We start from the raw sequence: 24,443 nt of genomic DNA on the forward strand, positions 1-24,443 counted from the left end.
GGCTCTGGGCTGACAGCTCGGAGCCTGGAGCCTGGCTCGGATTCTGGGTCTCCCTCTCTCTCTGCCCCTCCCCAGCTCATGCTCTGCCTCTCTGTCTCTCAAAAATAAATGAACGTTAAAAACCTTTAAAGCCCACAGACAGAGGTATGTAGAGCGAGAGTGAGACCGTGGACCCTACACCCCTCGGCTAACTCCCTCCCTCCGCTGAGCCCAACTTCGCAGTCAAGGGTCTGCACCCGATGTCTTCCTCTTCCGGCCCCCAAGTCCCCTCCCCTGCCGTTCAAACTGGGCTTCTGTCCCCAGAGCCCCACGGGAACTGCTCCTGCTGAGGTCCCGACACCTGTCTGCGACACCAGTCTGCAGCGACACCCGGCATATGGTCTCCAGCATGTGCTCACTAGATTACTCCTCAGCACGGGCACAGCCTGATGCCTGGGCTTCTCTTTACCCCTCTCAGGTCACGGCCAGCTGTGTGCCCGCTCCCGCTGCCTGCCTCCCGTGGTCTCCCACGACCACACTCATCCCCGGCCGCGCCACACCCGGACCTCTCTGGGGTCAGATCTACCCATCCCTCCCCACCTGGATGCCCCTCCGACCGTAGAGCTCAGCACATCCTCCCCTACACTTGTGGTCTTCCTTCCAGGATCTGCTCCCCGTCCGGCAGTCTGCACGCAGGGGTGCGCCCGGCCAGCCACAGTTCCCCAGCCGGAGCCCCCGGCATCGCCGTCTTTCGTCCCTACTCATCCTTCGCCCAGTTCAATGCCGTCCAAACGTCCCGTAACCCGTTCCCTTCTGTCCATCTCCACCGCGCGGACTCTGCTCAGGCCGCCAGCATCGTGCTCCTCCTGTTCCAGGAGCACCGGCCTCCTAACACTGTCGCCCCAGCCACTGCCTGTGTGGGTCCTGGATGCTCAGGGACCCACGTGTTACCGCATCCCCTCTCTGGGTGGCCCTGCAGGAAGACGCTGGTCCCTGCCTCCACCTGGGCATCACCTGACTGCCTCTGCTCCCCATCTAGCCACGCTGGCCTTCCGCTGGCCTCCCAAGGGGGCGGTCCCACTACCCCCCTGCTCCAGACGCTCCTGCCCTGACCCCCTCCTTTCTCTACCTCCACCTTGTTCACACCTACTCACCCTTCAGATCCCAACCCTTTAAAGGACTTCCTGAAGGAAGTTCATTCTACCCTCAGAAAGGTCTCCCTGTCATATGCTCTCACAGCGGTGCCACATTTCATACCAACACCTGTCACAGCTTTAATTATTGCTCAGATTACACGCTCTTGGGGCACCTGGGTGGCTCAGTCAGTCGGGCGTCCGACTTCGGCTCAGGTCGTGATCTTATACTTCCTGGGTTCGAGCCCAGCGTCGGGCTCTGTGCTGACGGCTCAGAGCCTAGAACTTGCTTCAGATTCCTCATCTCCCTCTCTCTCTGCCCTTCCCCTGCTCGCACGCTGTCTCTCCCTGTCTCAAAAATAAATAAATGTTAAAAAAAAAAAATTCAAATTACACACTCTCACCAGCCCCACCAGACTGTGAGGGGCCTGGGAGCAGGGACCACATCTGTCCTATTCACAGCCACATTTCCCAGTGCCTGGCTCAAAGTGGGGGTTCTTCAAGTATCTGCTGAGTAAGGACGGCAGGAAGCACAGCCCTCCCCCACCCCCTCTCCGGATGGGAAAATTCAGGAGTTTAGGAGGCAAAAGGCTGCTGCTACAGTCTCTAAAACTGGTTCTAAAAATTCACGTCTGCCTTTTTATTCCTGCGCCCGGCCACGTAACTGACACATCCTTCCCATTGAACCGTCATATCCTGGAAGGAAAGTACCTGAAAACCTGTTGTCTGCAGCTCACCTCGACCCATTTCAAACACATCTGCTAGTTCATTCCCAACTTACCTGTCAAAACAAAGACAAGCAAGAAGAGAGAAGCTCGCAGTGGAACAGTTTAGAAGCGCCGACATCCTGCCTCCCGCCTACTGTGTTCAAAGAACTTCTTCACTCACTAATTCTCCGCAGACAGTGGGTTCCAGATCTGATAACCACCCCCTCCCCCCGGCAGGCTGGGAGTGTCAGCACCTCCAGCAACGGAGGCAGGGTAAGCGAACTCCACTTTCATAAATGATTTCAGCTCTCCCATGGCTTTCTGGATCTTGAGTCTGCCCTTGACTGGATGCCAACAAGGCAACACTAAACCAAACAATTTAGAGAGAGTGGGTCGGGGGACTGTTGAGGCAGACTTTATACAAAACACAGAAGTAACCTCATGTTATTATTTTAGTGGCAATTAATAGAAAATTTAAACATAAGGAAACCTATCTTCTAAAGCAAAGGCATAGAGGGGCGCCTGGGTGGCTCAGTCGGTTAAGCGACTAACTTCGGCTCAGGTCACGATGTCGCAGTCTGTGAGTTCAAGCCCCACGTTGGGCTCTGTGCTGACAGCTCGGAGCCTGGAGCCTGCTTCAGATTCTGTGTCTCCCTCTCTCTCACTCCCACTCACGCTCTCTCTCTCTCAAAAGTAAATAAAAAATTAAAAAATTAAAAAAAAAAATAATAGAGGCACCTGGGTGGCTCAGTTGGTTCAGTGTCCAACTCTTGATTTCAGTTCAGGTCATGATCTCACAGATCGTGACTTCGAGCCCCTCGACAGGCTCTGTGCTGACAATATGGAGCCTGCTTGAGATTCTCTCTCTCCCTCTCTCTCTCTCTTTCTCTGTCTCTGTCTCAAAATAAATAAACATTAAAAAAAAAAAACAAGGCATAATCAAAGGTCAAGTCAAAGAGAGGAAACTTTTTCCTTCTTTAAATAAAAAAAAATAGCTTGTTTTTCTTTCTTGAAATTTCAGATCAGATGAGATTTGCTTTTGGAGAAGTGCAGGCTCAGCGGACACAGAGGCATCACTCATCTATGAAAGAACTCCACGCAGCATTTTGCCAAACGGCTCAGAGTTTCAGGATAAAGCGAAACCCCGGGGACGGAGCCTTTCCAGCCAAAATCAGCTTTGGCACAAAAGCAGGAAGCGAGAAGTCCACGTGCTCAGGCACGAACACCTGCTACCCGGCCACCACTTCCACAGCAAGTCCAGGCTCTGTGAGCAGCGCTGCGGCCCCCGGGCCTCGGGGAGGACGAGCAAACCGTAAGTGCCCCCCAGCCTCACTGCTCCCGGCCACTCCCGAGCTCTCCCCCGTCCCCCCTGTGCCAGGAACAGGTAGGGCGCCCCGGTCTGGCATCACCACTTGGCGGCGTGGGGAAGGGCCTCCCCGTCTTATTTCCAAAACTCATCAACTCCCCCCCACCCTCAAGGCAGCAAACCACGGTCAAGCCCCACGCACGTGGCCCCTGCCACCTTAGAACAAACACAGAGCAGCGGCAGCCCGGCCCCCAAACCCAGGGCGTCCTCTTCCGCCTCGTGCCAGGGGGCTGGCGTGCCCGCACAGGGCTGACTGCTCTGCGGATGGGCCCGCCACCATCCCAGTCCCTCGTCCTCCCCCTCCCCGCCAGTGGTCCACGTCCGGCCCCTGGGGCCCCGGTTCAAACGCCCCCCGTGCGGCCCCTCAAGAGCGGGAAGGAGGGGGACAGATGCACTTTTAGAGCAAGCCAGAAAGCAGAGCCTGAAACCAGAGTAAGCCCAGGGAGGAAGGGGTGAGGCAGGCTCACGCTGCAAGATGCGTGTTTGGGTTTCTCTTGCGAAATGAATTTCCATTATGTTAGCACTCCTCGCTTCCAGAAAACAGAATTCTCTTGTAAATGCACCACCCGATCCCATTCTGTGTGTGTCTGTGTGTAGCATTTATCATAATTATCGTTAACTACTGGAGTATTTTTTTCACTCATTCCTGAAACAATTGTCGAGTGCCTACCTTGTGCGAGACGCCAAGATCAAAAAGGCAGAAAGCCCTGCCTTCAAGCAGCTTCTATTGCACCGAGAGGGAGCAGACTATACAGAAATAAATGCGTAAAACATAGGGACAGAACGCCAGATGACGATAAGCATTATGGAGAAAAAGACAGTTAGGAAAGGGAACAGAGACTGCCGTGTGGGGACTGGGGAGTGGGGGTGGCAGGTGGCATTTGTAAACAGTTTGGTGACACCTCCTTATGAAGTGACAGAGAATAGGTCTAGAGGAAGTGAAGCGATGAGCCACATTGTTGTCTCCCGCAAGAGTGGTCCAGGCACGGGGCGCCTGGGTGGCTCAGTCGGTTAAGCATCTAACTTTGGCTCAGGTCATGATCTCGTGGCTCGTGAGTTTGAGCCCCGCGTCGGGCTGTGTGCTGACAGCTCAGAGCCCGGAGCCTGCTTCGGATTCTGCGTCTCCTCCTCTCTCTGCCCCTCCCATGCTCATGCTCTGTCTCTCTCTGTCTCTCAATAACAAACGTTAAAAAAATTTTTAAACAAATTTGGGTGAGGGGTGCCTGGGTGGCTCAGCTGGCTGAGCATCCGACTTTGGCTCAGGTCATGATCTCGCGGTTCGTGAGTTTGAGCCCCACATCGGGCTCTGTGCTGACAGCTCAGAGCCTGGAGCCTGCTTTGGATTCTGGGTCTCCCTCTCTCTCTGCCCCTCCCCTGCTCCTTCTCTCTCAAAATTAAATAAATATTTAAAAAATTAAAAAAACAAACAAAAAGAGTAGTCCAGGCAGAGGAAACAGCAAAAGCAAAGGCCCTGAGGCGAGAATATGCCTACGGGAGGAGAAGGATAAAGAGCCCACTGTGCCCTGCAGAGAGTAAGCATGGGTGAGGTCAGAGGGGTAACAAGGAGGAGTAAGGGGCCACGAGAGCTGAGAGGCCTTGCAGGCCACCACCACACGTTATCTTTTACTTGGAATAGAAACGACTGGAGGGTTTGGAACACAAGAGCAACATGACCAGACACTGAAAGCGAGCTCTCTGACTTCTATGTCGAGAAGAGACGGGGAAGCGAGTAAGAGGGCAAAGAGGGGAGGCAGGAAACCCGGTCAGGATGCGACTGCAGTAAATCACGAGGGATGATCGTGGTTGGGACCACCACTCCCTGGGAGTGGTGGCTCACAAGTGGCTGGATTCTGGACATCCTTTGATGGTAGAGCCCAAGTGGACTTGTGGATAAGTGAAACTGGAATATAAGGGGTTAGTTATTTTGCTAAAAGTAAGACTTTGGTTTCTACCCATGAAATAATTACATAACAACTCGGGGCGGTCCATGATGAAGTGACTACTAGATTGGTCCAGGTAATACGTTACCTAGTAAAGAAACAAATATTTACGGAAGACGAGCAACTGGGGAGCCAAGAACTGGTTCCAGGATTTTCCAAGTAGAGAAATGAATCCATGATGTTTTGGAGTGAGCTGTGCTTTCTTCAATAATTTCAAGTGTACAGTTAAAATGAAATAACATTAAGCCAAAGATTCTATTTGAATTCTAAAACAAGCTTCGGGAAGGAGGAGGATGGGGATGTTTTTTTGCCATTGCTCACGGCTTCTCTAAGATAGCTCACGCTGTCTCATAGAACCTTCTAGAAATGTCTTACATGTGGTCTCTCCAACACAGTAACCACGTGTGGCTGCTAAGCACTTAAAATGTGACTAATGTGACTGAGTCACTGAAATTTTATGCAACTCTCATTAATTTTAAAGAAAATAGCTACTTGTGGCTAGTGGCCATATTGATTAGCTACATCGCTAAAGAAAAAAAAATCACTCTACATCCATAAACTATACGTTACACTTTTTCTCTTGTGATTAAATTACAAGGATACGTACAACTTCGATTTGTAAGATCGTACTTTTCATTACGCCCCAGAGCGAGCGTCTACTTCTACTTCCGCACATATTTGAAAACACACAGTGAATGGCTTGCTCTTAACAGTTTTCAAACATAATTTCTTAGTTTTTGTTTGCAATTCTTTAATATCTTCTAGGCCATCCCTCTGTCAATGACATTCAAAATGAGATCTCCCCCCCGAAGCATATTCAATGTGGGCATTTCAAAGGCCACAGAAAAACAAAGACAGGACGTTCTTATTCTAACTGAACTACTACTCTCCCGCCCTGCCCTCGGATCCAGGCACTTGACGGCATCCGTCAGCCCATTCTTCCTCCCCAGATCACAGTGAGGGGAGGGGCTGCTGTGAGTTAACACCACTTTTCAGATGACGAAATCAAGGCAGAGAGAGATTAACGGCAGTCCTAAATTTTACAGTGTAAATCTTTTTTTTTTTAAGTTTTTATTTATCTTGAGAGTGGGGGGAAGGGAGAGGGAGAGAGCGAAAGAGAAAATCCATCCCAAGCAGGCTCCATACTGTCTGCACGGAACCCGATGGGGGGCTTGAACGCATGATAGTGAGATCACGACCTGAGCTGAAATCAAGAGTCAGACGCTTCCCTGAGCCGCCCAGGAGTCCCTTACGGTGTATCTTTATAGGTTGGTCGGGAAAGGAGAGGAGGAATTGGAAAGACATAAAACAGGGAAAGCAGTTGAGGGAGGGAAAGAAAACAAAAAAAAAAAAAAAACTAGACACAAATCCTTCGTTCCCAAATCCTAGTTGAGCTGGCAGAACCGTTCTGGAAAATGCCGTCTGCACGAGCGCAGTACTGCTCTTGGAGCCGTGTCTCAGACCTTCCACGTGCCCCAACAAGGCCCCCCGAGGTCTGGCCAGAGCCTGGCCCCCCCATCTGGACGGTGACAGCCACGCACCGGCTAGGCTGGGGCTCGATGAGCGAGGCGGCCCCCGCGTGCGTGAGGGGGTTCCCTTATCCGCCAGCAAACAGACCCAAATGACAGGGCCACATTCCTGACTAATGTCCTCAGCCAACAGCTGGAGAATGAGCTCTCAGTTAATCGTGCTTTTGAACCACTCACGCTAACCCCCAGTGATACCACGAAACTGCACGGCCCAGGAGATTCACGTGGCAATTCAATCAGTTTGGAGCTGCCCTTCGAAGCTGTCAGTGAAATTCCTTCATTTTGAGAATGAGGAAGCGAAGTCCCGGGAACACTGATACTTTCAGAAGAACGCAATTCTGTTCATTTTCCAAGCCAGCAAGCCCGAGTGCCCGCGTTACCTAAAACTGACCGATGGTGCCGCGTCTCTCTACCTTTAAACTACTGTGTGTTTCTAGGAACTATAGGATTAGAGAATCATCGACTTTGCATCTACGTGTATGTGTGTGCATATACGTGAAATACTGCATGACGAACCATAGGACGCTGTTATATTTATGGAACACAATTATATATATATATACATTACACATATAATTTAATACAGTGTAATTTCCCCCATAGGAAGGATATTAAAATCCGTGACGACATCCCTCAACACTATTAAATCAGAGCTGAGGCCCAACAACATAAAAGCAAAGATAAAAACCAACATGAGCCGTTAAGATAATTTAAAATTGAGTACGTGTCGGTTCCTGTGAACGAGGCAAAAATATACCAATTATATTTGGGGCCAAGAGTATATTCGCTATTTGGGAAATGTATAAAATGAGAACCGTATCATCAATCGTGGAATTCGTGCTTCTTGCAAATTTAGAAGGGCTTCCTAAGGATGGCTCGGGCAGCGTGGTCTTTGAAAACCCATTCTGGGCAAGTCTGAGCTGCTGGGCTCTGTTAGTGAGCAGGCACATTTAACCACTGCCCAACCTGAGCGATAACTCAACATGCCATACACAGGCGGGGGCATTTTACACGCCGCTTGAGGACAACGACGATGCTGTTTTCTTTTCTCTCTTTCAAGTTTATTTATTTTTGAGAGAGAGTGAGAGAGCACGCACGCACACGGGAGGGGCAGAGAGAGAGGGAGAGACAGAATCTCAAGCAGCTTCTGCGCGATCAGCAAAGAGCCTGATGCGGGGCTCGAACTCACGAACCGAGAGATCGCGACCTGAGCCGAAGTCAAGAGTCGGACGCTCGACTGACTGAGCCGCCCAGGCGCCAGCTGCGTGGGGATTTTAAGGGACAGACAGAGAGGAAGAGAGGAACGGAAACAGGAGCTGCAGGGACGCTCCGCGGACGTTGTGCAAGCCGAGCACTGTCGCAGACGTAACGGAGGGCCGACGGTGCGGTGCTTCTCAGGATGGCCCCGCTGCGGGCTGACCGGGTCTTGGGCAAATCACCTGGTCCCCACCCCCGCCCTGGCCTCCCCTCCCCGGCTGTAAGTGGACACAGAGCTGTATCTACTCCGAACAAGTGTGAGATTTAACGAGAGGATGTGTGTGAAAAAGCTCCTTGGCACGGAGCCCAGCTGACAACAACAATGTCGCACACTGGCTGGCTGATGACAGTAAGGGTCACGGTTCAAACGGGAGCAGTGGCTGTCTCAAAGGCAGGACTAAATAAAAACTGAATTCCCTTGTCCCACCAATAAATCAACTGAAATCAGAAATGAAACATCCTCCGGGCAGAATGTGATGTTCGAGCTCTCGAACAAAGTGCACGAAGGACCCTCCCAGAACAGGGTCCATCCAGACCACCTCTTCACTGTTCATTAGTACCATTCTCAAATTTCGAAAGTTAACAGAATGTGCGTTCTCTACTCATTGGAAGCCAGCTCCTTAGGCTGCCCGAATGTTCGAGGGCTGGTTCGATACCTGTGACATGACTACAAACCTCTGCCAGTCTACAGTGATTTGCAGGAACCTGACTCACACCCCATCAACACACACACACACACACACACACACACACACACACACACACACCGTCCCCCCTCAGAAGGCCCCTGGGGTCCCCTATCAGCCTCCCTGGCCAGAGGGACTCCACAGCAGACCGACACCCACACTCCGGCAGACAGGAAGCCAGGACCGTTCGTCGGCAGGTACACTCGGAACAAATACCCAGCCGCGGGACCCAGGCCCTTCTCCAGCCTCGAGCGCCGGCCTCGCGTCCTGAGCCGTTCAAAGAACTATCAGAGGCATGCCTTCTCTCCACACGCCCGTTCCCAGTCCTCCTCCTCTGATACGCTGCCTGTGAGGAGGGAAGCAAGGCAGGGACACATTTCTGAAGTCCGCCATCAGCCAGGAACGGGGAGGCACGTACCTTACTGCGCTTGACCCGGTGACAAAGGTACCATAACGCTCAGGGTGCAGATGAGGAAACCAAGACCTACTTGCCCCGATGACCCAGACCGGAGTGGGACTCTGAACCCGCATCCCTCCGTTTCTAAACCCACGTTCCCGCCAGCAGCCAACGGGGCGAGCCTCCCACGGCCGACCCTTCCGGCCACCACCCCAAACCAAGTTGCGGGGCTCAGGCCACCGATCACCTTATTTGTTCCTCAAAGTCTCCTCATGTCGAGCAACAATTTGTACGCGCCTCCAAGGGCCTGTCCGCGTCACGTTTCACTCAGCGCACTGTCCAGCAGGAAAGAGAGACAACTGCCTGGTGTAAATCTTCCCTCTCGTCACCAGAATGCAGCAAGCCCAGGTCCTCTGCTTGTGATCGACACAAAAGGGGCCCCACCAACATTGAGCTTTCAGTAAGAAGCCTCTGTCCACGAAGCAACAGCCTAGTCAGTAATTAAAAGACGCACCAGTCTATCATCCTAAGCACTTCACCTGAACTCAAATTAAAGGCCCGACTGATACTTCCTATGTGAGGAGATCTTGGGGGGAGGAGAGAAATTACCTTAACACATAAGCCGACCATTTCACTATTTGTGAGTTTTCGTGACTAAAGGTGCTCCTTTGCCACTGGGTCATCAAAGCAGCACATATCGTGGCTGGGAATTCTAAGCACAAACAAATGAATCACCCCAACTTGAGAACTCGCAGAGGTCCTGATTATGAGTATCGCTGGCTCTTGCCATTGGAGACACAAAGTCCCACGCGTATCAGAATAAGATCGGGGCGCCTGGGGGGCTCAGTCGGTTGGGTGTCCGACTTCGGCTCAGGTCATGATCTCGCGGTTCACAAGTTCGAGCCCCACATCGGGCTGTGTGCTGACAGCTCAGAGCCTGGAGCCTGCTTCGGGTTCTGTGTCTCCCTCTCTCTCTGCCCCTCCCCTGCTCATGCTCTGTCTCCCTCTCTCTCTCTCAAAAATAAACATTAAAAAAAATTTTTTTTAAAGAGTATCATTGTTTTGTTCGTTGATTTGTACACAGTTCTTCCTCCAGCGACTCCACTCTTGCAGTAACCCAGCATTTGGAGACAGGACCTCTTTTCTGACTGCTTACAAAATATACCTCCCCACCCCCATTCTCCTATCATCCAAGTGTCCGCTAAACAACAGCAGCAGGAAATAAACCTGAACCCAGCATAGGAATCTGGATGGCTTGGGTCAATGGCGGCAGACAGAGCGTGGGAGGTTAGCAGTTACAGCAAGGGGGGCGCGTTGAGTGTGGTCTGGGGCAGACGAGGACTTTGAAGAGGCAGAGGGCGAGCGATGGAATTGGCAGTGGTCACCGCCAACCACAGAAAGGGTGGTTTCCACGCGCAATTTCGCCACTGGCTGTCACAGAGGCACCGGCCATCGCGGTGCACGTGGAGAGGTCATTTCTCGGCGGGCTGTGCTTTTGCATCAAGTGCACAGCGTGGTGGTATTTGCTGGGCTGCTCAGGGAGTTGCTGAGCAAAGGGCGGAAGGGCGTCTGGGTTAAGGGCGGCTGCACGGCTGGCCTTTCTGGGGCCTCCCTTCCCTAGGCACTCTCTCTCTTTTCCACCGAAAGCGTTCTCAGGCCTAACCTCACTTGGCTGTGGTCCTCCCGGAGGGGCCCTGAAATCTGCATCTTCACACGTACCGGCTTTAAACCCACACACCCACGCAGGAGCACGACACAGAAATGCGTCCACACCCTCCCAGGGAGGCGTGCCACGTGGCCGGGCACGTGGCCCTCCGTCAAGGTTATATTTTGTACTTTTTGCAGGTCAACCGAGACAAAAATGTTGAAAAAGTTTAAAAAGGAAAAAATACTGAAAGAACAATGTATTTTTCGTTTTAATGATACGATGCCTTGGGAGATGGAATGAGACACATTTGGCCCTAAATCACCTAAGAACTACCATTAATCAGAATGTATTTGGGGCGCCTGGGTGGCGCAGTCGGTTAAGCGTCCGACTTCAGCCAGGTCACGATCTCGCGGTCCAGGAGTTCGAGCCCCGCGTCAGGCTCTGGGCTGATGGCTCAGAGCCTGGAGCCTGTTTCCGATTCTGTGTCTCCCTCTCTCTCTGCCCCTCCACCGTTCATGCTCTGTCTCTCTCTGTCCTATAAATGAATAAACGTTGAAAAAAAATTTTTTTTTAAAAAAAAGAATGTATTTTATGGTTGGGGCGCCTGGGCGGCTCAGTCAGTTAAGCATCCAACTCTTGGCTTCAGCTCAGGTCCTGATCTCACACTCATAGGATCGAGCCCCACGTCACGTTCCTCAGAGAGCGTGGAGCCTGCTGGAGATTCTCTCTCTCCCTCTCTCCTACTCATGCTCTTTCTCTCTCTCAATTGCTCTATAAAAAAAAAGATTAAAAAGAATTTTTCTTATTTTTTTTAATGTTTTATTTATTTTTGAGGGAGGGGCAGAGAGAGAGGGAGACACAGAATCCGAAGCAGGCTCCAGGCTCCGAGCCATCAGCACAGAGCCCGATGCGGGGCTCGAACTCACCAACCGCAAGATCATGACCTGGGACAAAGTCAGACGCTTTGTCTGAGACACCCGGGTGCCCCATTAAAAAGAATTTTTTAAAAAAGAATATATTTTGTGGTTACAGTAAATAATCCTCAATACCTTTCCCCCAAACTACTTGCTGCTAAGGCAAAAGGAAATAAATCGGCAAATGATAAGACGCTCGCTCCCAAAGAGTTGATGTTTGTTTACCGGAGTCACTTAGCTTGTCACAAATGTCCCAAAAAAGCAACTGTTTTCTGAAGCAAAATTAGGTACGTAATATCACTTTTCTTCACGGAAACGCTTCATTTCTAGCTATTCCAGTAAAACCATTTATATTATAGCATCAGTTCGTGAGAGGAGATCCGCAGAAACCCAGCTCTTGGCATACTGGCTGCCACAGTAGCGGCTTAAGTCAAACGCGGAGGTTATGTTTCGTACGTGCAAGCGGTCCCTCGGTGTCTCCTTTCTATTAGTTCTACGGTCTAAAAAAAAACCAAAAAACGAAAAACCTCACCTAACCAGAGTGATTACCAGTTTTCTGACTTTGCCCCTCACCAGCTGTGGGATACCAAGCAGATCTTTTCCTCTCTGTGCCTCAGTTTCCTCTTGTGTAAGGTGGAGATTCATCACAGCACCGGGCTCCTAGCATCGTTACAAACGTTAACTGAGTTAGCAGCGCGGCACTTGGTGCAGAACAGTGTGCCATCACCACAACCATCAGGCCTCTTTCTCTGTGAATACAAGTTCATTAACGCTGAATCGATGAGGGAGGGTCATGGTCTTTACAGAAATCTCACCTTTGTGTTCACACATTTTAAACTTTACACAAATCCTGTAAGAAACCTACTCCAAATGCCACTCCCACGGCAGCAATGCAAAGGGAAGAGCAGGGGCGCCTGGGTGGCTCAGTCGGTTAAGCGTCTGACTTCAGCTCAGGTCATGATCTCACGGTCCGGGAGTTCGAGCCCCGCATCGGGCTCTGTGCTGACCACTCAGAGCCTGGAGCCTGCTTCGGATTCTGTGTCTCCCTCTCTCTCTGACCCTCCCCTGTTCATGCTCTGTTTCTCTCTGTCTCAAAAATAAACATTAAAAAAAATAAAAAACAAAAAAAACAAAGGCAAGAGCAGACTCAAAGATGTGCTGAGGGTCGCACAGTTGACAAGTGTCGTCACGGGGAGTTAAATATGGCTCTACTGCATTGTTCTCACTGCTGGGAACATGATTTTTTTCTTGCATTCATTACATCCAAATTCTACCCCAATACAGTGATGGTAAAGAGAAGCTTTACTGCTATTAAAATTATATAATATTTTCTGATTACAGAAGTCATAAATACATCTTTATTACAGACAACCCTATTACTTCTTTCCAAAGACACTAAGTCAATAGATTTCCTACATGTGGATAAGAGTAGACTTTTTTTTTTTTTTTTCCGCTCAAGAGAGACTTGAGATTTTCCAAATGTATCTAGCCAAGACCTCCATTCGGATGGACAGTGGAATTTCCCAACCCAGCTCTGAGTCCTGCCCCGGAGTCAGTCCAACAGAAGCAAACAGAGCGGTGAGAGGATTGCAAAATAGGTCCCATAAGGAAGGGCTGAAGGAACCAGGTCTCCCTAGCACATAGGTGAGAAGACACAGACTGACAGGAGAAGGCTTCAGATACTCACAAGGCTGCACATGTCAGAGGGGGCAAGCTTTTTCTGTGAGCTAACGAGGACCCATGTGTCGAAATCACAGGCAAGAACCTTTTGGCTTGAAACAAAGAAAACCCCAGATGGATCAGAAGCTGTGGGAAGAGGTGAACTCATTAATGAAGAAGCTCTCTCAAAATCAACAGCCTTGCCAAGAATACTGTACACGTGTGTGCAGAATTGAACTAGGTACCTTCAAAAGTCCCGTCCAACTCCTCTACCTGGGATCCCAGATCCCCACGCAGACCCACGTGACGGGCACACCGGGGTTCGCAAGGCACAGCACGCGTGGCAAACTACCGCCACACGGCACGCGACGTCCCCGCACATTCACGCAAAACCGCTTGACACGAATCACAAATCTTTGTAAAACTCGGATTACGTACTAAGAAATAACTTCTAACTCTAATTACTGAGTCTCTCCCAGAGACTTTGGGAGAAGGATGTGGATACTCCAAGGACGAACTTGTTAGCTGAAGCTGTGATGCCCGAAATTGAAGGACTACGTGGGCTAGGGAAAAAAAAAAAATGGGGCAACGAGTCCAAACAGCGGATTCTGCACTGACTGGCTGTGTGGCCTGGGGCATGTCACTGCATCTCTCCAGAGGTCAGCGTCTGAACTTGCAGTGTTATTCAACATGTAGCCACTAGCCACGTGTGCCTTCTCGAGCCTTTGCGATGTGGCTTTAAATATAATTTGTAATTTTATCTCGTTATCATTAATGTATTGAATTTAAAGAGCCACGTGTGGCTACTGGCTATCCTCCCGAACAGGAAAACTCTAATGATTCCTAAAAAGACCGGGAAGAGTCAAATTCCAGACCAACTTCAACCCATCGTCTCGTGTGAGAGCTCCATGCCTCGTGGACACCTGTGCGAGAAGGAAGCGAGGAGATCTGAGGTCCCACAAGGGAAGGTCCCCCGGGCTGCGGCCAGCTCTTGCCTATCCAGTCCCTGGTCACTCCGACATCCTGGGACGGACAGCACAGTGGTCCTTTGTCCTTTAATGTCCAGAGCTGGGCTCTGCACTCAGGCAGGGCAGTGTCATCATCAAAGGTCTCCGGAAAGATGGCCTGGGAAGTATAGCGCCCTATGGGCAACACCCCTAATGTGAAGCCAGTTAGGGAATTATTAGTGGCCAACAGTGAACGCTTGGTGAACAATCCTGAAACACAGTGTTCCCTGCAGAGAACAAACAGCTACCTATAAAGGAATTAAAACATCTCCTACAAAGTATACCATCAGATTTATGTCAGGTCTATGTGTTTACTTCAAATCCAATTACACCACCCCAAAATCTCTTTCACAAGTTGGAAAACACGCAAATAATGAAAGCCAGAACACGTGACTTGAAAGAACAATTTTTTTTCATGTTTATTTATTTTGGAGAGAGACCGAGTGTGAGCTGGGGAGGGGCAGAGAGACGGGCAGGCTCCAGGCTCCGGGCCATCAGCACAGAGGCAGACGCGGGGCTTGAACCCACAACCCTTGAGGTCATGACCGGAGCCAAAGTCAGACGCTTAACCAACCGAGCCAGCCAGGCGTCCCTAGAAAACGTGACTTTTGAAAGAGTCGTCCGGGTTGTTTCTTTTATAAATGTAAAGAGACCAGAAAAACTCCCTTTTAAAGAAGCTGCCAAAGTTAATAACAGGCATATGCTGGAGATTTACAAGAAACCGGGAGACGAACCTATTAACGTGCCCTGACAGTATCTATCATTACAGAAGGAGACTTCAAAATGAAAAATGTAGCAAGGCCAGTAAGCCTAATCATAATGACCAGTTTAGGGAAAAGTTCATAGCAGAGCTAGGGAATTACTATTTTTTGCAGTGCTCCCCTTCTGCAATATTTTTAAGCCCGTTTTGTTGAAAGGAGGCACTGGCCACCAGAAAAATCTTACAAATCTGTTTATGACAACCGCGTGGAAAGCTGCCTAGTGCCCTGAGCCATCAGGGCTGGCTAGTCTCACGGAGGAGCTCTCCCTGTGCAGAAAACTCAGACGTTTGCCTGCTCGCCGATTCCCAGTCCCTCAGCTGCATTCTGCTGACAATGCACCACCTCTCGTAACGAGCACCAGTCCTGCGTCCTGAGCACAAGGCAGACGAAAGCGTCACCGCTGCTGCCCACGCCGGCGCTGGCTTGCCTTTCCCTGCTTAATTGGCTCTGATCACCGGGCAGACACTGAACTCACTGCCTTTTTCCCTTCACCTGCTGACTCAAGTATTCCCAGCACCGTGATTCATGTTTCAGAGCGTCTAGAATAAAAAAGACCGATATTCGACTCCAGCAACGACTCCATTCTAGACTTCAAAGAAAAGTGATCGAGGGCCTCCCGGCTGACCCCGGTCTCCAGCAGCTAACACTTTTTAAAGACTCGAGAATGATGGGAAGTTACGAAAACCATGTGATGGACAGCAGCACAGCTCTTAAACATTTAAGGGAAGACCGAAGGGCAGATGCCTTTCCTGTTGGCCTACAGATCCTATCTTACCTCCGGCTGCAGTGACAAATACCACGGAGTGGGTGGCTTCAACAACAAACACGTATTTCTCGAAACTCCAGAGGCTGGGATGTCCAAGGTCAAGGTGCTGGCCAAATCAGTTCCTGACAAGGGCCCTTCCACCTGGCTTGCAGAGGGACGCCTTCTCGCCCCCTCTCACACAGCAAAGGGGGACAGCAAGCTAGCTCTCCGGGCTCTTCTTAGAAGGGCACTGATCCCATCACGAAATGGTTGCCGATGGCTGGATTTGTCAACACAGCCTGTGGGGTTGCCCAGCAGTGGAAGGAACAAGAACCCAGCAATAAGCAGGAGAGGCTGAATTCCCATCTAGCTAGTTGTGGCCACGTGGGTAGCAATGCCTGCCATCAGTAAGCAGAGTATCCCCATCTAAAGGTGATAAAATAACACCATTATCTGGACCCAGTACCTCAGAAAGCGACAGCGTTAATATAAATGAAGCCGTCAGCCATATCACGGGACTTGAGCTGTGTTGCCGGGGACAGACGACACCAGAAGAAACACTGGCCTTTCTTTTTTAAATTAAAAAAAAACACTTTTTTTCAATATTTAGTTTTGAGAGAGAGACACACGGAGTGTGAGCAGCGGAGGGGCAGAGTGAGAGGAAGTCACGGAATCCGAATCTGAGCTGTCAGCACAGAGCCTGATGCAGGGCTCGAACTCACCAACCATGAGATCACGACCCGAGCCGCAGTCAGACACTCAACTGACTGGGCCACCCAGGTGCCCCAGAAACACTGGCCTTTCAATCCTGTGCTGCCTTAACTCTTCTGGAGGTTTAGAGAACACTGCCAAATATAAAGAACGTTTACCAGCTCAGGGACATCAGTAAGGCTCCAGGACACAACCTAAGAGTGATGCTGCAATCACATGACTCAGGGAGGGCTCGGGGCCCCACACACCTGAGACTTGTTCCACTTGACTATCAGCTCAACACTCTGCCTTCTCTTTCTTCCAGCCGCTTCACTCACAGTTCCCGCTGTTTCCTTTTCATTCTTCCAAGAGATAACCAAGATAGTAGAGTCCATTCATTTGTCAACTCCTAGCCAGAGGCAAGGCAGTCATTATCCACCAGGAAAGGCTTCCACAGTCCCATCTGGTGATTAGTCCCCCTTTCATACAATACATATGTTGACAGCTTTCCCCCCAGGCCTCATTCTTGTACTAAAAACATTTTAATTGTAATTATGAAGTCATCACCATCCACAGGCAGAGCTGTCTCGTTTTGATGAGAAGTCACGGCAGCCCAGAAGCGCGGACTTTGGGTTCTATCCCTCACCCACATCAAGAGCTCTGTATCTTGTCGGCTGAATCTCATGCATGGCTTGCTGAATTGAACAACATGCCCCCAAGTAGGAATTCTAAATTCTGCATTCTCAAATCCATAAGTGGTTATAAAAATCATAGCTTGAAAAGCTGCTGAATTGCGGAATATATATTGCTATTTGAGAGCTTATATATCCCCTATTTAAGGAAGTTGAGACCTCTTAGAAAATTCTAAGAGGACAATTTACATTAATGTTTCATTTATCTCGAAACAGAGACGGGAACACAGTGCTCGATAGACTGAGCCATCTACTTGGTCATAGACTTTTATGCCTCTGCACAGCCTCTTCACAATGATTACTTTGGGTACTGAGGGAAAAAAAGTCACAGCCCCAAAGCTGTATTTGCCTATTCCCTAGTTCATACCAAGCATTTCTCGAACTTACGTCTACAACTATAAACATTTAACTTTCCTAGAATCTAAGCATTTAAAACTTGCTAGTCTGCCCATTAAATGTGTTGCTAGTGAAGTTAAAAGGGGCTGTAATATTGGGTCATCTAGTCTATCATGTTGTACTGTCTTGTATTATCCAAACATTGTATTGGCCACTATTACCGTGATGCTCACCTGTTGTTAGTTTCACACAAAACTAGATCACTAATAACGGCCAGTATTTTCACAATGCTTACTACGTGCAGGGACCTTAAGCTTTGCTTTTATTAAGTCATAAGATCTTCATAATAACCCTAATATGATGATGGAGACACTTGGTACCTCTCCAGGGCCCTGGTGACTTTCCCTTACTATTTTTTATTTATTTTTTTCATGTTTACTTATTTGTCTCGAGAGCGAGAGAGCGAGAGAGCGCATGGGGGAGGGGGCAGAGAGAGAACCCCAAGCAGGCTCCATGCTGTCAGTGCAGAGCCCAAGCCAGGGCTTGAACCCAGAAACCATGAGATGATGGTCTGAGACAAAATCAAGAGTCCGTCATCTAACTGACCGAGCCACCCAGGTGCCCCATTATTTGAAGGTCCTACTCTTAAAACTATACCAGCAAAGATCAAGTAAACACACACATCAATTGTAAATAACAAAATAAGTTCCATGTCTTTATGTCAGACCAGGGCAACTTCTTTGGTACTGCCAATAACTACCATGATTGGTAAAATAATTAAGTGTATTCACTATTGGGCTATTTCCAATTGGCCAGATTTCCAAGGTTAATCTCATCCAGCAGGTACATTCGGACATTGAGTTACCCACGCTTAGGAGAAAATCACAACTATGGGCTAGAACAAGCCCACAATTTGTAACCCAATTTCAACAATGAAATATTAATTTCATCCTCTTCTTTACCAAGTCTGCTAAGACATTCAGTCAGCCTGAAGTTCCACTCCCTCTCTCTCTGGGTCAGGCACCCGCCGGGCCCCACTCTCGCCCTTCAGGCTTTGCCCGCAAACTGTGCAGTGGGACGATCAGCCTTCACTTCGTAAAAACAACCAGTCCAAACTTCTGTATCTTAAAAACGAAAGGTAGATGGGAAGTCCACGATGCTCCATATTAAGGGAGCTTAATATGCTTCCATATTAAGTTCTTTTAATGCTTATTTATTTTCAAGAGAGCGAGAGAGAGCATACATGAGCAGGGGAGGGGCAGAGAGAGAGGGAGAGAGAGTATCCTAAGCAGGCTCCACACTGAAAGCAGCAAGCCCAGCGCGGGGCTCGAACTCACGAACCGGGAGATCACAACCTGAGCTGAGGTCCGACGCTTAACCAACTGAGCCACCCAGGTGCCCCAACACAATAGATAAGTTCTAAAAATCCATAAGCCAGGGTGCCTGGGTGGCTCAGTCAGTTAAGCTCAGGTCACGATCTCCCAGTTCACGAGTTCGAGCCCCTCACTGGGCTTGCTGCTGTCAGTGCAGGGTCGGCTTGGGATCTCTGTCTCCCTCTCTCTCTGGCCCTCCACCACTCACGCTGTCCCTGTCCCTCTCAAAAACAAATAAATAAACTTGAAAAAAAAACACATAACCCACAGTTTTCTATTTTAGGACTTTCATTCCAAGGTAATCAGGACACAAAAAGTTAACAGAGGGAGGATGCCAAGGTTATCTTGTTGAAGAGAAAATACCGCAGTGCTGACAACAAAACAGACTTGAAGGCGGACTGCATCCCACCCGGTACACAGGGACCCCATCAGTGTCACCAGACGCAGATGACACTCTTCTCTATGAACTGTGACGTATCTGCAGAAATCACTCGCACCTTTGGAAGTTATTATTTTTCTTTTTCATTTCTGAAATACTTCAGATAGGCGTGATGCCATTCCTGTGCGCCTGTGCAGGTTTAAAACCTTATGCAGACACTTCTTGGTGCTTCAAATACTGTAAGTCAAGCCCATCTTACTACCACCAGCTGCCTCTTCAAGACCCCAAAGGGACAAACTAGAATTTCCCTTCTCTTTCAAAACAAGCTGCTACTTCAGAAGAAACGAGGAAAAATAAAAAGGCCTTTCCTCTGTATTTTTATAGAGGAATAGACAAATACATAAATGGCTGCTATTTATATAACTTTATATTCATTCCCTCCTCACATGCTCAGCACTCCCAACTGTGATTGTAAAAACGTACCTTTTTCTCAAATTTTCGTCCCTCATCTCAACCCAAAGTACTTCCTCTCACCCCAGGAAACTCTACCAGAGCAGTTCTTTTGGCAAATTTTTTATAATTATGCGGAGAAAAAGAAGGTGAAAGCCCCCCTCTCCCAAAGGTTTCTGCATACCACCTGAGCCCAAATCTTTCCCACCTCCTCTCTCCCTCCCTTCCTCCCTCCCTCTCCCTACCAGCTTGCATTTGGCTGATAGAAGGACCGATCCCTCCAAAGCCCCACTTTCTCATGGCATTCCTCTACTTAGTGATCAACTTCCTATCTCTGCTATGTCCCATCCCAGGAAATGTCAGTCTGGCTTCCAAGGTCCCCCCTCTGTCAGAGTCCCCACCCGGCCATCTGGGCTGGGAGAGCTCGCATCCCACACCCATTCACACTATCCAGCTTCCTCCTCCAGGAATGGCCTCCCCCTAGGCTAGTCAACATTTCCACCCAATCTGCAAGGGCCTAGTGGCTCTGGTCCAGAGAGCACCACTCTGGGAGCACTGTAGACACACAAGAATCCTGGATACCTGTGTGTTTCAATACTTCTAGAAAAGCATCCTCTGCAGTCTGGCGGGGCTGGCCCATAATTTGGTAGGGAGAACTTAGTAAAAACTCAAAAAGTGAATTAGGGTGACTAAGTAAAAACTACAAAGGGCAGGAAAACACATAACTTTTTGAATCATCAAGACTGAGATTTTTGGCAACTGAGCTACTAAAATAAATATTTTCGCCACTTGTAAATTCCTCAAGCAGGCTTTCTCCAACAATACACAAATCAAAAGAAACAAAACTACTCAAGTCCCAAATGCACATGAAGCAGACAGAGGCCCTTTTGGAATACAGGTTCCTGGGGACCGTGGGCCATATATGTGCTGTGGTCCAAGGCACGAGCCAACATTTGGCTCTTTTGGAATACAGGTTCCTTGGGACCGTGGGCCATATATGTGCTGTGGTCCAAGGCACAAGCCAACATTTGGCTCTTTTGGAATACAGGTTCCTGGGGACCGTGGGCCATATATGTGCTGTGGTCCAAGGCATGAGCCAACATTTGGCAATGATGAGTGCACAGTCTAGACTGTGGCTTCCAAGAGGAAAGGTGTGTGCCTAAGTTATTTGTGAATTTCCAATGACTTGCACAGTGCCTGACACAAGAAAAACATTTAATAAATGGTTACTTAATAAAGACAGGCATGTTTTGAACCTTAGATCCTAGCTTTAAAAAAAAAAAAAAAAGCAAACCCTATAAATGATATTTAAGGCTTATTTATAAACTCAATATGAAACATGAAATTTAATTCAAACAATAGAAGAAAAACCTTTTTTAAGCTTTTGGTGGAGCTAATTAGCTGGAAATGTTGTCATTTACCTACTTTTAAATGTCTCCTTACCGTCCCAATCTAACAAAATCTGTTTCCTTTAGAGTAGGGGTTAGCAGACTACTTCAGAGAGCCAAAGCTGGCCCACCATCTATTTCCACAAATAAAATTTGTTTATTGCAAAACAGCCACATCCATCTATTATCTATATCTGCTTTCACACCACAAAGGCAGAATTGAGTATTTATGACAGAGAACTGACCCAGAAGCCTAAAATAATGGCTCTCTGGCCCTTTTACGGAGAGTTTGCTGACCCCCGCTTTAGAGCATCAGGTAACACCGAATAGCCAATAAAGTGTGTTTTATAAAATAACTCAGATGATTCACTGACCTCAAGTGACTTACAAGTTAATTGAATACACTTTTTTACTTTTTGCTCATTATGGTTTTATTTACATCCTCAAAGCCAAAATCTACCAAAGATGTCAGATGGACTTCCAAAAAGCCAAAATCTACCAAAGACATGCCTCAAAACTAATGGAAGTCAGATCATAAGGAATAGGGTTTCTTGCCACCTCGTGTATGTCATGATATCCTTAAAGCATGTCAGGGCCCTTAAAGATCAGAATAAATCCCATACAGTGAAGAAAAGAAAAAAAAAATTAAAAAGAAGTTAAAAAGACACCAAAGCTATACAGATTGACCCAGGGAAGGCGGCCACACAGCATCGTCATCTCACCGCAGACTGAGTCCGCGTGGTTTTTAACAAAAGGAGGTCTGAGAGACATGAATGAAATAGAACAAACCCTGGCAGACAGAGCAAGAGAACCTTCTGGGTCACTCACCCAGACCCAAGGGCGATCAGAGAGAAGTGCCCTTTAGGAAATACAGCAAGCTCCGCCCTACACGAAGGAGGCCGGACTGAAGAAAATACAAAGAGAACAGAGGCCCTTCCCCGTGATGAGTACCCATCACACCAGAAGGTCCACTCCACCCAGCCCAGGCAGCTGGAAAGCAACAAAACCCTGGAGGCCCCTGCACCCTCACAGCCTCCTCATTCTCAGGGCCAACGTCCCTCCTGCCAGCTGGGAGGTCTCCCCTTCCTCTGAAAGAAGCTGGTTTACTCCCACCGGCTCTATCGTCAGCCTTCTTCCATCTACCCAAATTCCACCCGTCCTTCATGGTCACAGCCAAAATCCCAACCTTGGCGACCACTGCACCATCCACAAAGACCACCAGGCGGCCCACACCCCCGGAGCTGGCACGGGGGCCCCCATGTTACATGATGTCTCCGTCAAGTGTCTCCCATCCACATCACAGCGAGGCAACATCCCCTCTCTCCTTCCTAAATCCGTGCGTGCGTCCCACAGCCCCGGCGGGACCGTAAGCTTCTAGAAGGCAGCTACATGTGTTTCCAATACAGAAGCCAATGATGACACTACCAGCAAGTGCCATTAGGCCGGTCAGGCCCCGTCCTCAATGCTTTGTAGTCATGATCTGATTTCATTCTCAACATAAGCCTGTGGGTGGGTGGGCATGATCGGCATTCTCCAGTGCTACATACAAGTGAAGAAGCTGAGACCTACATACAAGTGCATACAAGTGAAGAAGCTGAGACCAAACGAGTTACATTTGCTGGAGGCAAAAAGGCTAGCAGGTGGCTGTGCCAGGATTCCAGCTGGAGCCCGCCTAGTCCCCGGCGAATGCCCTGAAGCTGTATCCTAACGCTCACCCAGGAGCTACTCGATGAGACTTTATCGAAGAGTGCCAGATGCCAAACTCTGGTTCAACTGCTGGCCGGACCTTCAGTCTTTCCGCTTCCTCCCTCAGGGCAGCCCGCAGGACGGCAGGCCTAGGAGGCGGGCAAATCCAGCGTCCCTTCACCCCACAAACACAGAGACCGCACAAGTCCGTCAAGGGTGCAGAGAACAACACAGTCTTGCTTTACGCTCCGCCGGGCAAGCGGATCGTACAGTTCCCAATTACTTTCCGCGCTTCCTTTTAAGAGCCAGGCCATCCGTGTCGCCCTGTGTGACGACGAAACTCATCATCAGGCTACCGACACGTCCTCAACAAGAAACACACAGCGACGGAAAAGTAGGGCAGTTCCACTCTCACAGACGTGTGCAAGAAGGACTTTTCCAGAACCTCGGAGCTCCGGTCAATGGGGACACGCCTCTTTCCCTTCGCCGTCCCACCCCCATAGGGACAAAGGATTAGGGAAAACAGAGGCGCCCAGGTTCCCGTGCGGAACTGGGAGCTGCACACTTAGAAAAGCATGAAGAAGGTCCCCTACTGAGCTGGCTTCAAATGTCTAATTACATGCATGATGTAATGGCATGCATACGTGCTTTACCCCTGGTTTCTAATGAGGTTGGCAGGGAGACAGAAACTTGGCACTTTATTCTTCGTGTGACGTGCTTGTTTTTATGCTTACTGTAACAGCTTGCCGGGGGAGCACTGCAGAGAGAGTCTGACAGGCTTTAAAAGACGCGACGAGGAAGAACCGCTCCCCGTGGATGTTACGCACGCGGGAAAAGGCCAGGACCAGAAACTCCGTTAGGAAGAAGGGTTATCCAAGGTAAGCAGCGCCCTCCGTAAGGGGGAACCCTTGACGGCCACCTTCCCGCCTTCAGAGTAAGATTGCGAGCTTGGACACCGGGGAGGTGGACGGGACAGGGGGGAGCCACAGCTACGGGATCTATCTGAAAGCAGCTTTCAGCTTCCTTGCAAAAGTTTCCCCAGCCAGGGGAAGGATCCACGCCTACCAAACAAAGCGAGTGCTTCGGAGTCCCAGGCAAGAAAAATTCTCCCGATGAAAGAAACTTTGGTGAACCTCAGGCCCAGACCCTGGGAGGGCGGGACGTCAGCAGCTTATTTGAGAACGTGCCGCCTCCAAGCACAGCAGTGAGGAGGCAGTGAGAGGCAGCAGATGGGAAGGGGTGAGGGTGGGGACAGAAGCGCCACCCAGGCAGCTGTGGTGTCATAAACACGTAGCAGCCGATGGTGTAGACACGGGAGTCTCGAGCATCTGATTAACCGAGAAGCAGCTGTGGTAATTTGTGAACTAACTTTAAAAAAAGATCCATCGCTTCTCGGCCTTTTGGCTGAGACCGAGTGTAAAAAAAGATCCCAATACAGCATTATATTCAACTGTTGGGTAGGCTGCGACAATAGTCAATGGGCTAGGGAGGCCACCAGAGCGGAGACGCTCAGCCTTGGCCTGCTGGCGTGGGAGCACAGGGCCACGCTAGAGGCAGAACCAGATTATAATGAGGCCCTACCTGAGACTTCCAAGAAACATTCCCTACAACCGGGTCCAAGACAGATCCACCCAATATTTAAGTCCGGCCTTAACGAAGGCCTGTATAGACCCAGGCTTAGTAATTTGAGTCTAAGAAGAGACTCCTAAAACTTCCAATGA

General features: G+C 49.4%; 1 protein-coding gene and 2 long non-coding RNA genes across 17 annotated transcripts in view; 1 reads left to right on the forward strand and 2 right to left on the reverse strand.

Annotated features, from left to right (window-relative positions):
- CARMIL1 (capping protein regulator and myosin 1 linker 1) overlaps positions 1 to 24,443 on the reverse strand; it is a 310,815-nt gene that overhangs the window by 205,790 nt on the left and 80,582 nt on the right. The gene's annotated exons all lie outside the window — the stretch shown is intronic.
- The window catches only part of LOC111560405, a 36,729-nt gene that overhangs the window by 11,699 nt on the left and 587 nt on the right, over positions 1 to 24,443 (forward strand). Inside the window, exons 3-4 of the long non-coding RNA XR_002742154.2 lie at positions 2,841 to 3,131; positions 23,465 to 23,600. This is a non-coding gene — a long non-coding RNA (uncharacterized LOC111560405). The remainder of the gene's footprint in view (positions 1 to 2,840; positions 3,132 to 23,464; positions 23,601 to 24,443) is intronic.
- On the reverse strand, positions 19,080 to 23,471 carry LOC123385271. Its single transcript, XR_006597482.1, has 2 exons — positions 22,638 to 23,471; positions 19,080 to 22,601 (listed from the first exon to the last, which is right to left on the reverse strand). It is a non-coding gene; the product is annotated as an uncharacterized LOC123385271 (long non-coding RNA).

Source organism: Felis catus, chromosome B2 (genome assembly GCF_018350175.1).
Source record: "Felis catus isolate Fca126 chromosome B2, F.catus_Fca126_mat1.0, whole genome shotgun sequence".
In the NCBI taxonomy this organism is placed as follows: Eukaryota; Metazoa; Chordata; class Mammalia; order Carnivora; family Felidae; genus Felis; species Felis catus.